Below are 14039 nucleotides of genomic sequence, written 5' to 3'. Positions count from 1 at the left end.
CCCAGAAAATCTGAAATAAACCAAGGTCACTGAGTTTATGAGAATCCAGGATTCTCAATCACTTCCTCCTCACTGTGAGTACTTAAGCTTCCATTTAGACGATCTGGGACAATGCTAGTTGAAACAACAATCTCTCTTGTAAGGGCTGCATAAGCACGTGTGGTCTGACCTCCTTTTCACTTTATTGGGAGGGTAAATCAACACAACTTATACGGAAGAAATTTGACAATATCTTACAAATGAATATTGCCTAGGACACAGTATATCTACTAGACATTTGTATTGTAAATATAGACACACACATAAAATGCTATATTCAAAATTATATTTGTGTATATATATTCACATACAGGTATGTTTACTGCTTTTTACAAGTAGCACCTATATATATTGTCTTACATCATGCTTTTTTCACTTAATAGTATATCTTGGAGAGATTAGTAGTCTTATATATGCAAGTCTTATAAATAATAGTCTTAATATGTTTCAGGAAAGATACATGAAAGCTAATAAGAGTGTCCTACTGGTGGCAACGGTAATTAGTGACAAAACTTTGCTATACAACTTTTCATACTTTTTGAATCATGTGAATGCAGTACTTATTTTAAAAATGAAAATAATTGAATAAATTGAATAAAATTATGTGTGTTCCTTTTTTTCTCTCAAAAGATCAGCCAAGATGGAAGTTACAAATAGAAACTACGTAATACTAACATTCTTCTTTCCTTTCTCAGGAGGAAATACTTTAGTACTAACTAGAAATGTTCTATGGAATGTATTTGTAAGCTTTGTTGTATCTCTACGAGACACTCTCACTCTCCTTCCTTTTTCAAAGACAGGGATCCTTAGACAATAGTGACTGCTTTAAAAGTTAGCGTTAAGATAATAAATGAAAGTTGCAGTGGAAGTATACAATTAGGCTGAAAATGCCTTAAGTAACCCATATGGTTCAATATACATAATGTTGTGTATGTAACTCTTTATGATTTCATAAGTACTTTTAACTTTTTTAGGCAATGGTTTTCTATAGCCCTCAATTAAATCTTCAATTGTTGCCTCAATGGGGAATCATGCTAAGTAAAACTTGTGAAGGAATGAAAATTTGGGTGGGAGTGAAACATGAATCAAATACATCAACTAACAAATTACATTCACAGCGAAGACAAGTGTTACTAAAGAAGCAGAGAACAGGAAAGATCAGAGGGAATTATTGAAATGGCTGCTGAATGGGGAATAAATTCGCCAAATAAAGTGCTTACCACATCATTTATGATTCCTGGAACAAAAAGATTGTAAAGCAGCCGACGAGGATGGGATTCGAACCCACGCGTGCAGAGCACAATGGATTAGCAGTCCATCGCCTTAACCACTCGGCCACCTCGTCTCACGAAGAATTGGCACCTTGTTTCTTCCTCTGTGTAGTGCTCCCAGTGAGTCTTGTAGCAACACAATCTAATCTTTTTTTTCCTGGTTTAATCCCCATAACTATACTCTGAGTCAGGTGTCTTAATTAAGGCACATTTCACAACCACCATAAAAATGACGGATGTCACTTAGAGTAGTGAACTTACTTGGCAAATATCTAATAATAGGTTGAACCAGTGCCGGCATTCATTGGTAGACACAAATCAGCTGCTTTGCTGTTGACCCGGCTCCAGTTGGTTGACCTGCATGCCCCTCGAGACACACGCTGGGACCTTCGCCGGGTCCTTCTGCCGCTTTATTCTGCATTTGAGAGATTGATTTGCTTCCCAATCTAAACTTTGTCCTTAGATTCCTGTTTTATGTGACGTACCAGAAACCTGACTGTAATGCCTTTTCATTTGCTTCTGTAATATGCCCGAGGGCCAGGAGATGCCCTCCTTTCTCTTTTGTTACTTTCTCTAGGTGTTGTTATTGATCAGTCTATGATAAATCAGCAACAGGTGAGAACACGCTTTTTTACAAAAATTAGAGGCGCGCAGCCGCCCCAGTGGCGCTCCTCTTGGCTTTGGTCAGGACACTGAAAGAAAGAAAATCTTTTTGTGTCTAGCACAAGATTGGCTCAGTCCAGTTGCTGCCGACACTGGGAAGGGCCTGTGGGGTGGGTAACTCCCTGTTGCGGGAGTCAGGATGCATGGTCCTAATTGTGGCTCTTAACGAAGCCACCTCACTAAATCCAACCCAACTTGGGAAGCAGAACAGTAACCCCTAACGTTCCTTCCAGCTCTGACAACCTCAATTATAAAATGATCATCAAGAAAAGAAGCCTGAGGCTGGGTGCGGTGGCTCACGCTTGTAATTCCAGCACTTTGGGAGTCCAAGACGCGTGAATCGCTTGAGCTCAGAATTTCAAGACCAGCCGGGGCAACACGCAGAAACCCTATCTCTACAAAAATTGCAAAAATCAGCCGGAAGTGGTGGCCCGCACCTGTGGTCTCAGCTACTCAGGAGGTTGAGATGGAGGGTCGCTGGAGCACTGCGGGCTTAAAGGCTGCAGTGAGCCCTGATTGCCGCCATTGCACTCCAGCCTGGGCCACAGAATGAGACCCTGTCAAAAAAAAAAAAAAAAAGAAGAAGGAAGGAAGGAAGGAAGGAAGGAAGGAAGGAAGGAAGGAAGGAAGGAAGGAAGGAAGGAAGGAAGGAAGGAAGGAGGGAAGGAAAGAAGACTCTTAAACTCGTTAGAGTTTGTGTGCTTTTTGATATTTGGTGCAGAATTTTGGTGGGGAAAGTTTTCTTTTCTACCAGAAGAATGTTGGTGCTTTTTTCCCTCCCTGTGAAATGTCCTACTTTTGTTCTCAGCTTTGTTGGGAGAGGCTTTTTTTTTTCTGACACCCATGTTAAACATTAAAACTACCAAATGTCCACCACTTAGTTAAATAAATTATGATTAAGCAAAACATTAAAGTGGTATGTGATTATTAATAAAAATAATGCTGTTCTATACATAGTAGTTTGTAAATATTTCCCCACCTTTTTTTTTTCTTTTCTGTTTTCTTTTTTTTTGAGATGGAGTCTCGCTCTGTCACCCAGGCTGCATGCAGTGGGGTGAACTCGGCTCACTGCAATCTCCAACTCCCGAGTTCAAGCCATTCTCCTGTCTCAGCCTCCCGAATAGCTGGGATTACAGGCACATGCCACCACGCCTGGCTAATTTTTGTATTTTTAGTACAGATAAGGTTTTGCCATGTTGGCCAGCTGGTCTCCAACTCCTGGCCTCAAGTGATCCGCCCCACTTGGCCTCCTAAAGTGCTGGGATTACAGGCATGAGCCACTGTGCCCAGCCTATTTCCCCACTTCTAAGTTTTAAAAAAAGGCAAGTTGCAGAACAGTATGTATAGTACAGTTGTTTGTTTTCGATGATAGAGAGTTTAGATATTTAATATTGGTGAGGGGCATTTAGCTTCAGCCTCAATTTTATGAAGGTTCTGAACATAGACTTTTCATGTTATCTTTAAAGGAGTATTGTGTATGTATATCTGTGTATGTATTATACATACAACTACTGTGTATTTTTTAAGAGTGAAATTAAAGGTTTTCAATATTCCCAATATTTTCAAATCTTATTTGGGATTTATTTTTTTTATACACTGAAAATGAAGATGTCATGAACCTTTTGGACTTCTGGAAGGTTCTGCTTGATATAAACATAAAATCCAGAAGGATATATACTACTTGTTAATAGCTGGTATCTCTAAGAGTGGGACTATAAAGCTTTTAAACTTTCTATATTAAACATTTTTTCAAGATTTTACTTTTTTCATGATGAATACGTTACTTAGTAATTAATTTTTTAAAAGATAAATTTAAACAAATTATTTAAGGCATAAGAGTGAACAGAGTCAAATGCAGCTGAGAAATAAAGTATAATATTAAGAAATGACCATTAGATTTACCAATGAAACCATTTTATGTAGGACAAGATGGAGTTTTGCCCTAACATCTTGCAGTTCAAGCTGGCAGACACTACCTATAAAGGGTCTGATTCCACAGACTGCTTCAGGACAGTGGAAACCCTTCTTTTAATCATGTTCTCTAGCATAGTGATTCTAATTGCTATTTTTTTCACCAGGTCCTGCCTGGGCTTTCTTCCTACCAAAGCTTTCTAACTTCATTTCTAAATTCTCACTAAGTTACAGGGGATCAGGACTATAGTTTCCCTCCTTTTTTCGTTGCAGATCTGGGGTATATTTCCCATTTCCACAGGGAAAGCAAATGATTTCCAGAAAAAGATATTTGATTACAAACCCCTTTGAAGCAAAGTCTCAGCAGAATTCTCATTCAGCACCGTGCATTAGCTTCCCATGTTTCAGTTCCACCCCTTGTAACCTGACACCTAACCCTTCAACTCTGAGAGCGTTCAGATGATCTCACTGTCCTCTGTGCCTGTTCTGATTTTCTCCTCTTTCCTGCACTAACAAATGTAGCTAAATCACTAAGTGGTCTGAGGGATTTACTGTTCCATCTTGGACTATCTTAAGATCATTTTTTAACATTCTATAGTTTCAGAAAAATGAGAGATTGCTGCATATCTACTGGACAACAAATGTGTATTTGTGTGTGATGAAATCACACCATCTATATCTGTTTTCTCAACAGTTATTTAATAAATGCCTCTTCTATTCCAGGTGCTGTGCTATGCAAAGTTTATACAATATAGTGGGGAAGACAGACATGAAACAAAAAGAACACAAATACATGATCACAAATTTCATTGAGAGATGTGGAAAATGTACAAAATGTCATGAGAAAAACTACAGGCGAGAATTAATGTAACTGGGAGATTAGAAAAGTTCTCTCCAAATAGATATCCTTTGGGTGAATGAGCGATATTAGGATAAAACCTGAGAGAAGAGTAGAAGATAGGGTGGGAGAAGTGAAACAGAGTGTTCTAGGCAGAATGAAGAGCATGTATGAAGGTACCAAAGCAGGACGAACTGGGAAAGTTAGAAATTGAACGAAGGTCAGTGTGACCTGAACAGAACTGAACAAGGGAGACAGTCAGGAAATGGGACTGGAGAGATTGGCCAAATCTCACAGGCAATAAACACCATCTTTAGGATATAAATACTGTAATACTCAAATTGCAATGGGAACCTACTGAAGTTTTATAAGTAGGGAAGAATGTGACCTGTTTAATTTTTTTTGAGATGGAGTCTTACTCTGTGACCCCAGGCTGGAGTGCGATGGTGTGATCTTGGCTTACTGCAACTTCCTCCTCCTGGGTTCAAGCAATTCTCCTGCTTTAGCTTCCTGAGTAGCTGAGACTACAGGCACACCTCACTATTCTTGTTTTTTTTTTTTTTTAGTAGAGGCAGGGTTTCACTGTATTGGCCAGGGTGGTCTTGAACTCCTGACCTCAGATGATGCATTCACCTTGGCCTCCCAAAGTGCTCGGATTACAGGCATGAGCCACCGCTCCCAGCCCTGTTTAATTTTTTTGAAAGATCATTCTAGCTGTTCTGGAGAGACTAGGTGCCCAGAAATAGTTGTGAGTAGATCAGTTGGGAAGCCAGCACAGCAGTTGTCATGAGAGGTGGTGGTGGCTCAGACTAGGAGAGTGGCAATAGGAATGGAGAGAGGTAGATGGGTCCAAGACATATATTGGAGACAAAATGGTGGACACACACTGTGAGTAATGAGTAGGGTGAACAATTCATCCTAGTTTGCTAAGAACTTTTCTGTTTCAGCACAGAAAGTTCCATGTCTCTGGAAGACCCCCCAGTCTCAGGTAAACCTAAACAGTTGGTGACAGGGAAGGACAAATGATGAGTTTCCTGCTTCTCGCTTGAGTGGTGGGGCAAGTGGAAGTAGTGTTTATTAAAACTGGAAAGACTGAGGAAGTGGTAGGTATTGTGGAAATGACAATTTTGCTTTTACACGTTAAGACTCGTCATAAACTAACCTATGCAGGCCGTCTGCAGTAGAATGTTTTTTCCTTCGACTTTGAGTCAGGAGAAGAATTTGTTATTTCAAAAGACTATAGGAAATATGAGATTTATATCCATCATGGGGAACTCTCATTCAAGATTTTAACTACAAATGATTAATATTCTGGAATTTCTATTTCTTGGAGTAAATCTCATTTACAGGAAATCATTTGCTGATTCCTTGGCTTATTTCCCATTTTAAATAAATATATTCTTTATTTTGTCCATTTTTCTAAATACTACAAGGGTAAGTTGTACATATTTAGTTTAGTCAAAAGAATAAGATCTTAAAAACAAAATATCTCCAATCTTGCACAAGTTTTGACAGCTAATTTTTTCATATCCACATCAACTGGAATAAAAATAACTTAGTAGACGTCTTCTTAGCAAAGGTGACAGGTGAGCCTTGAATACTAAAGATCCTAGGTGCAAACCTCTGAAAAGAGTATGTTTTCACCAAAGTAATATCCTGGGTTAATTATAAAGAGCACTATGTGAAATCCAGGGAAAGGAAATTTTTAAGAGACAAGTGCAAGGCATTCAATTAGAGCAGAGAGATGAGGGAAATACCACATTCTGTCAAAGACATTATATTTAGGTGACTCTGTTATTGAACAATATTGTTGATTATGTTCAAATTAAATAGGGATAAGATCAGTATTTAACATTGGCCAATAGAAGGAAAATTATCTTGCTGCCCATGTAAGCAAAATTCTGCCCTGGCAACTTTGTGCTATGAAGTAATTCACCTAATCCTTTAAGTCGATTCTAAGAAAATTAACACACTGATCAAAATAGGAAAAAACAAATCAGAGAAAGCCATTTTAAAAATTAGACATTCCCAGTAAATAAGCAGTAAGATATAGTATTTTAATATATAATGTTTTAAAATGCTATATCTCAAAATAAAATAAAAAAGCTCTCACTTTTACACAGTGAAGTTTTTATGAATAAAATTATATGCTTGCTTTAAAATGCAGAAGGAAAAAGTTTGAAATATATACAAAATATTGACAAAATATTGTTAATTCTGAGGTTGAGTGATGGATATATGAGGCTACATCATATGAGCTTTTTCCATTTTTTTTGTATTTTACATTTCCATAGTTGAAAGTTATAATATGTTTAACACCTTTTTTTCCGTTGAGTATCCCAAATGTTGTCGTCTCTGCACAGAAAGAATTAATAAAATGGTCAGGGAGAGTGTCAGTAGATAAACAAATACACTATGCTGACAAGAAAAGCAAAGGCTGAGTGCGGCTTAATACCCTATTTGTCGGAAATTCCTCGACAATCTTAAAAAAAAAAAAAAAAGTAAATGAGACTACAAAATTGAAGAAACATCACCGTTCATGGGATTCAAACCTGTGCAGAAAGTGCTCACTGGTCTGAAGGCTCTCGGTAGTTGCGACCGCACGCTCTAAGCTGGGGCTTTGTGTGTGTCGAAGTGCAGGAGGTGGAGGTGCACAACTTGGTGGCGACGCCACGAAACCTAACATGCTCCACGAGGTCTTGCAGGGGTAGGGGCCGGGGTTTGGGGAGGGATCTCTCTATAGGTTTACTTTATTCCCGGCTTCTGTCTTCCAAGATCCCTCACACGTTAACAACAACAATAATAATGGCAAACACCTAAACAGCGCCGACTCAGGCTAGCGCTCTCGCAAGTGCTTTCCGTGCATTAATTCATAGAATCCCAGAACCACTCTTAGAAGGTGAGTGCCTGCCCAGGGTCACGCGGCAAAGAGTGGCCGAGCTGAGGCTTTCCCCGGGTCTGTTTCCACGGCCATGCTCTTAACCATCACGCCGTATTTTAGACGCGAGAATCTTAAATTATTTTTCCCCAAAGCGCAATGGAGACGCAATCGAGTTTGAGTGGTTTGAGTCTGGGGGTAGGGGTGGGGGTGGGGTGTGAAACCCGCGGTGTCAAAAAATCAAAAGCGGAACAAAGCTTTTTGAAGACCGGAAGCCACTTTTAGGACCCAGTTTCCCAAATATCAACCCAAAAGCTGTAAAGCGAAATTTGCTCAGTGAGCAGCTAAGGAGCGCCCTCGGTATCTCCGGTGGCTTTCGAACCACGCTACTCCGAGCCGCGGCTCGCTCGGAGGAGGGAGTTGGGTTTATAATCAGTTCTACGCGCTGCCCCGCGGCCCTTCCCCTGGCCGCAATCTCCGCATCCACCCAAATCAGCTGCCCCTGTTCGCAGCCGCGAGGGAGTCGGGGATCAAGTCCTGACCACCGTCTCCTAGAGGATTACATGTCCCTGCACACACGGAGAATAAAGCCGAGAAGGGTAAGTGGTAAATTATAGGGAACTTGGGCGGTGGTGACATCGTTAACGCCATTCTCGCCCTGCTGGGACGCGCACTTTGCGTTTCTGCAATTATCAGTCTATAGTGTGATAACCCAGGAAAGCTGCCCGAGTCCTCCCGTTTGTTGAGTACCCTTCGATTCATTCTGTGGGTAAACCAACTGTTAGTAGAGGAAATTGAAATTTTTTAACTGTTCAAAGCCGCGAGTGCGGGAGCGGAATGTTAGGGTGGATGGTGAACAGGAGGAGTTTCCAACATTTTTCCGTCTTAAGATCTGGAGCCCAGCAGGGCCATAATTTTCCACTCACTTGTGATTGGTGCCAAGTAGCTTTTGGACATTCCAAAACCACAGATGTTTCTCTCAAATTGTCCTCCCACTCTGTTAAAATCTGTTGGGGAGCGTAGCTGACTTGCTGGTTCACCAGAAACGCGAAGAAGGTGGATGCATGAAGGGCTTTGTGGAAATTGATCCAGTACTGGAGCACTGCCCGAGTGCTGGGTTTAAGAGCCCTTATCCAGTCAGCCAGATGAAGCCCGTTCTGTAGTTGAAAGAATTGCTTTCCCAGACTCTAATGAATCAGTGCTCACTTGTGATTTTGCCCTAGTTTTTTTTTTTTTTTTTTTTAAGATTGTGGTTACCTTAAAAAAAATTACAAACATTCCTAAAATTCTTCCTTTAATATCCCTTTTAGGAGAATACAAAACTGTCACATACCCAGAGTTGAATAATAAAACCCTAAAATATTTTTTCTTTCTCCGTTTTCTGGGAGTGTCTGTTTGCCCTTGGTGAGGATCTTTGATATGGTTTATACGATTGTATATCGGTTGATAATCCAGTGCTGAAGGCTGGGAACCAGCATTTCCACGGAGATAAGATAAGAATCCCTTAGAAGAAATTACATTAAACTTTGGCCCTTGACTATTTGTCTTATTTATTGTTTGGAGACAATTCTCAGAGAAAATGTCTGCTTCTCAATAAATTGTGGCAAGAAATAAGCCAAACATTCTTCTTACCCTCTCAGTTGATCTTCCAGCGATGAATCTTTCATTTTCCACTATTTTTTATTTCCCCCAATTTCATTCAAAACGCTGTCTTTATTTGGGATTTGCATTCAGGTCTTTCGGATTGTGGATGGTAGTTGCTCTCCCAAGTAGACACTACCTTACTTTTTCCTGATCTCTAGAGTTTGGGCCAGACTTTTGCTTGGTTGTAGATATTCTTAAGTGTTATTTCTCCTAACTGGCTTGAAATGAGCAGATGATTAAATAAGAAGGTAGCTGGTCCATCAAAGAAAAGTTACATCATCATCCAACTTGTATTAGAGACTAAGAATTCATTCAATTAATGTTACCCAGTCTTCAAATTGTTCCACTAGTATAATTTGATTTTTAAAATAGTGATAGCATAGCTTGTCCAGCAAAGGGTTGGCAGATCCTTGACACTTTCCACATTTTTGTTTTGCAACACTCTTTACTAATTGCCTAACAAGGTAATTATTTCGTAATGGATTCTCTCTGAAAGAGAAAGAACAGCCTCTGCTAATTGGGAGTCTTCCTCACCTCTTTTCTTTTTCTAAAAATTAATTTTCTTTAAAAATAATCTCTGTTCAATTTTACCCATGCCCAAGACTGTTCTGTTGGAGATGGCCAAAATAAAAATTGAGCTTTAAACAATTGAAGCTCAAAGAATTGAGCATTAAACAACTGGGCGTCCAATATTTTCTTGCCTTTGTTTTCTATTCTTCTCTCCTTTCCACATCAACTTGAGACTGCATCAGTATAGCATAATGTCAGCAAGGAAATTTTCTGATATTTCTCTTTCCAGTTAAGGATCATCTGGAAAGACTAGGGGTGTGTGTTTGTGTGTGTGTGTGTGTGTGTGTGCGCGCGTGTGGGTGTGTGTGTTGAAAGAGAAAGTAGATAGCATGCTTCCTACATTGGTGATCTTGGATTTATTTCTCTCACACATGCCTTATTGTAGAGTGATGATAGTCACATTTTAAAAAATTAATAAACTTTCTTTTTATAGAGCACTTTTAGGTTCACAGCAAAATTAAGCTGACGATACAGAGATTTCCCCCATATCCCCTGTTCCCATACTAGCACAACCTCCCCCATTATCAATATCTCCCACCAGAGTGTTACACTTGTTATAATCAATGAACCTTTATTGACACATAATTATCACTCAAGGTGCACAGTTTACATTATCATTCACTCTTGGTGTTGTACATTTAGACAAGTGTATAATGACATGTATCCACCATTACTGTATCATAAAGAATAATTTCGCTGCCCTAAAAATTCTCTGTGTTCTGCCTGTTTATCCCTTCCTCCCCTCTAAACTCTGGAAACCACTGATGGTTTTACTATCTCCACAGTTATGCCTTTTTCAGAATGTCATCTAATTGGAATCATAAGTATGTAGCCTTTTCAGATTTGCTTCTTTCATTCAGCAATGTGGATGTGTCTTCTCCATATGAAAAACTCCATGTTTTTCATAGCTTGATAGTTTCTCTTTTTTCTTTTTTTTTCAGAACTGAATAATATTCCATTGTCTGGATGTATTACAGTTTACTTATCCACTCATCTAGTGAAGGACAGTTTTGTAAGCTCAGTTGCTTACAAATTTTGGCAATTACAAATAAAGCCACTATTAACATTCATGTGCATGTTTTTGTGTGGACATAAGTTTGGGGTAAGTACTAAGGAATGTGATTGCTGGATCATATGGTAAGAGTATATTTAATTTTGTAAGACACTGCCAAGCTGTATTTTGTATTTCTTTCAGGAATGAATGAGAGTTCCTGTTGTTTCACATCCTTGCCAGCATTTGGTGTTATCAGTATTCTGGATTTTGGCCATTTTAATAGATGTGTAGTGGCATCTCATTGTTGTTTTAACTTTTTGTGGTTTTAAATGAGCACTTTATATGATTTACTTTTCTCTCCTTTCTTAGTGTGTCAATTATCCTTCTGTATGTACTATTTTTTTTTTCTTTTTTTTTTTGAGGCAGAGTCTCGCTCTGTCACCAGTCACCAGGCTGGAGGGCAGTGGTGTGATCTTGGCTCACTGCAACCTCCACCTCCCAGGTACAAGCAATTCTCCTGCCTCAGCCTCCTGAGTAGCTGGGACTACAGGAGCATGCCACCACATCCAGCTAATTTTTGTATTTTTAGTAGAGGCGGGGTTTCACCATGTTGGCCAAGATGGTCTCGATTTCTTGACCTCGTGATCCGCCTGTCTTGGCCTCCCAAAGTGCTGGGATTACAGGCGTCAGCCACTGCACCCAGCCTGAATTTACTTTTTTTAAGTGGTCGCCCTGGAGCTTGCAATATGCATTTACAGCTAATCCAAACACACCTGCAAATAACACTATACTGTTTCTTGGGTAGCGTATGTACCTTTTAATAACAAAATATTCCTAATTCCTGGAACCCTCCTGTCCTTTTATCGTTGCGGTCATTGGTTTCACTTATACATAAGCATACATAATTGAATACATTATTGCTATTATTATTTGAACAAATTGTTATCAATTAGATCAATTAAGAATTAAAAAAAGTATTTCACTTTCATGTATTCATTTTTTGATGTTCATCCTTTCTATAAGTAGATCCAAATTTTGGACCTATATTATTTTCCTTCTTTCTGAATAACTTCTTTTAACATTTCTTACCAGTCAAGTCTACTGGTAACAAATTCCCTCAGTTTTTCTTTGTCTCAGAAAATCTTTATTTCTCCTTCACTTTTGAAGGATAATTCTGCAGGGTACAGAATTCTAGGTTGATAGTATCTTCTTTCAACAGTTTAAAACTTTTATTTCACTATCTTCTTGCTTACATGGTTTTTAAGGAGAATTGGATATAATTGTTATCTTTGATTTTTCTATAGATAAGATTTTTTTCCTCCTTTGGATTCTTTTAAGATTTTTTAAAAATCTTTGATTTTATGAAGTTTGAATACTGTGATATAACAAGAAATATATCAGTGTTCTGTGCCCCTGGTTCCTGAGTTAATATTTGGTCTTTGACCTGGGTTCCTGACACACAGCTCCTAAGACTTTTGTAATTTCCTGAATGATAGGAGTGTGTCTAACACTAATCTTCTAAATCTCTTGGAATTTCCTGAGTTATAGGAACATCTTTTGTTCTAACGAGAAAAATCTTGGTGAGCTCCTAGGTAACCTCAAGAGGAGGGCTGGTTGCCAGGGCAACCAACCATACTATTTGAGAGTTTGAACTTTTAGCCCCACCCCCTACCTCAAGGGAGGGAAGAACTGAAGTTTGAGTTGATCACCAGTAGCCAGTGATATATGTAACCAATCATGCTTACATAATGAAGCCTCCATAAAATCTCAAAAGGACAGGGTTCCTGGAGCTTCCTTGTTGCTGCACATGTGGAGGTTCTTGAAGGGTGGTGCTCCTGAAGAGGGCTTGGAAGCTCCATGTTTCTTCCCACATACCTTTCCCTATGTACCTCTTCCATCTGGCTATTCATCTCTTCATAATATCCATTATAATAAATGGGTAAGCATAAGTATAGTGTTTTCCTGAGTTACATGAGTCATCCTAGCAAACTAAACCCAAGCAGTGAGTAGAGGAAACCCCAATTTATAACTGGTTGGTCAGAAGTATGGGTGACAATCTACTACTGGTGTTTGGCATCTAAAGCTGGTTGCAATCTTATGGGACTGGGCCTTTAACCTATGGGATCCAACTCTAACTCTAGGTAAATTGTGTCAGAATTGAATTGGATTAGAAGACACCCAGCTGACGTTTGCTACAGGATAGATTGCTTGCTTGTTGGTGGGGAGAAATTCCCACACATTTAGTCACAGAAGTCTTCTGTGTTGATTGCTATGGTGTGAAAGCAGAAGGAAAAAAAGATAAAATTTGAGTCTTTTTCCATTCAATTATTCTTATTCTTAGTGGATCTGCGGTAGTTCCTCATTGTGCTTATATATTTGTAAGGACTAGCATTGCAGGAGTCAATTAAGCATCATTTCCTGTTAGGGCAACATTTCACGGGAAATAGGCCCATGGTTTCATCTATTTAGAGACAGATGGAACTAAGAAGTTAATTTAAAAATGTTTTAAAAATCAGACTGTTGATAATTTAACAAAATTTTAAATCATTTCTCTTACATATCAGTAAAGTATAAATGAGGCTAAATGCATTTGTTATGCTACCTTCTGATTTGTCTTCTTCAGTGTGATGTTATGTCATCATATGAGTTGAATTGTTATTTGCATGAACTGGGTAGCTACAATCCTACCACCATAGCATAAGCATTAGAGGCACATAAATGCTAGCAGGGCCAAAATTAGGCATTGAAATAGCCATCCCTCCTATTCAGGTAGTAATTTGGCAAGCCTAGGCCAAAGGTTGCAGGCTTCTGAGGAGTCGTCTGTTATACCATGATTAGGCACTCCAGTTTTCTTTCTTTTTTTCTTTCCAGCAGACGGTTTGTTACATACTCCTTAGCAGATTCTGACATCCATGACCACTGTCTTGCCCAGTTTTCTTATTTTTAATATAATGTCTTTCATGGATTGCAATAAATTTTAAAATCCCAGATAAATTGGCAACAATATAACATTCTTCCCAGAGTTTCTTTCTCTCTAAATAATAAGAGAGTAGTAAGTTTATTCTAACTCAACAGTCAAAATAACAGCTATTATCCAGGACAATGATGCTTCCAAAACTGCAGTAAAGCCTATAAAACATAAAATAATCAAGTTAATGTACAGCTGTGATGAATTTAAAAAATTAAAAATACCTCTGTCTTCCTTTTAGAAGCTAAATCTATCATGTATCT

General features: G+C 38.8%; 1 non-coding gene across 1 annotated transcript; it reads right to left on the bottom strand.

The window, feature by feature from the left end:
* Positions 1 to 1302: 1302 nt before the first annotated feature.
* On the bottom strand, positions 1303 to 1384 carry TRNAS-GCU. The gene has a single exon. It is a non-coding gene; the product is annotated as a tRNA-Ser (tRNA).
* Between the last annotated feature and the right edge of the window lie 12655 nt (positions 1385 to 14039).

This window comes from Theropithecus gelada, chromosome 4 (genome assembly GCF_003255815.1).
Source record: "Theropithecus gelada isolate Dixy chromosome 4, Tgel_1.0, whole genome shotgun sequence".
Classification (NCBI taxonomy): Eukaryota; Metazoa; Chordata; class Mammalia; order Primates; family Cercopithecidae; genus Theropithecus; species Theropithecus gelada.
Note: the sequence above shows the minus strand (reverse complement) of the source record. Positions and strands in the feature narration are given on the sequence as shown.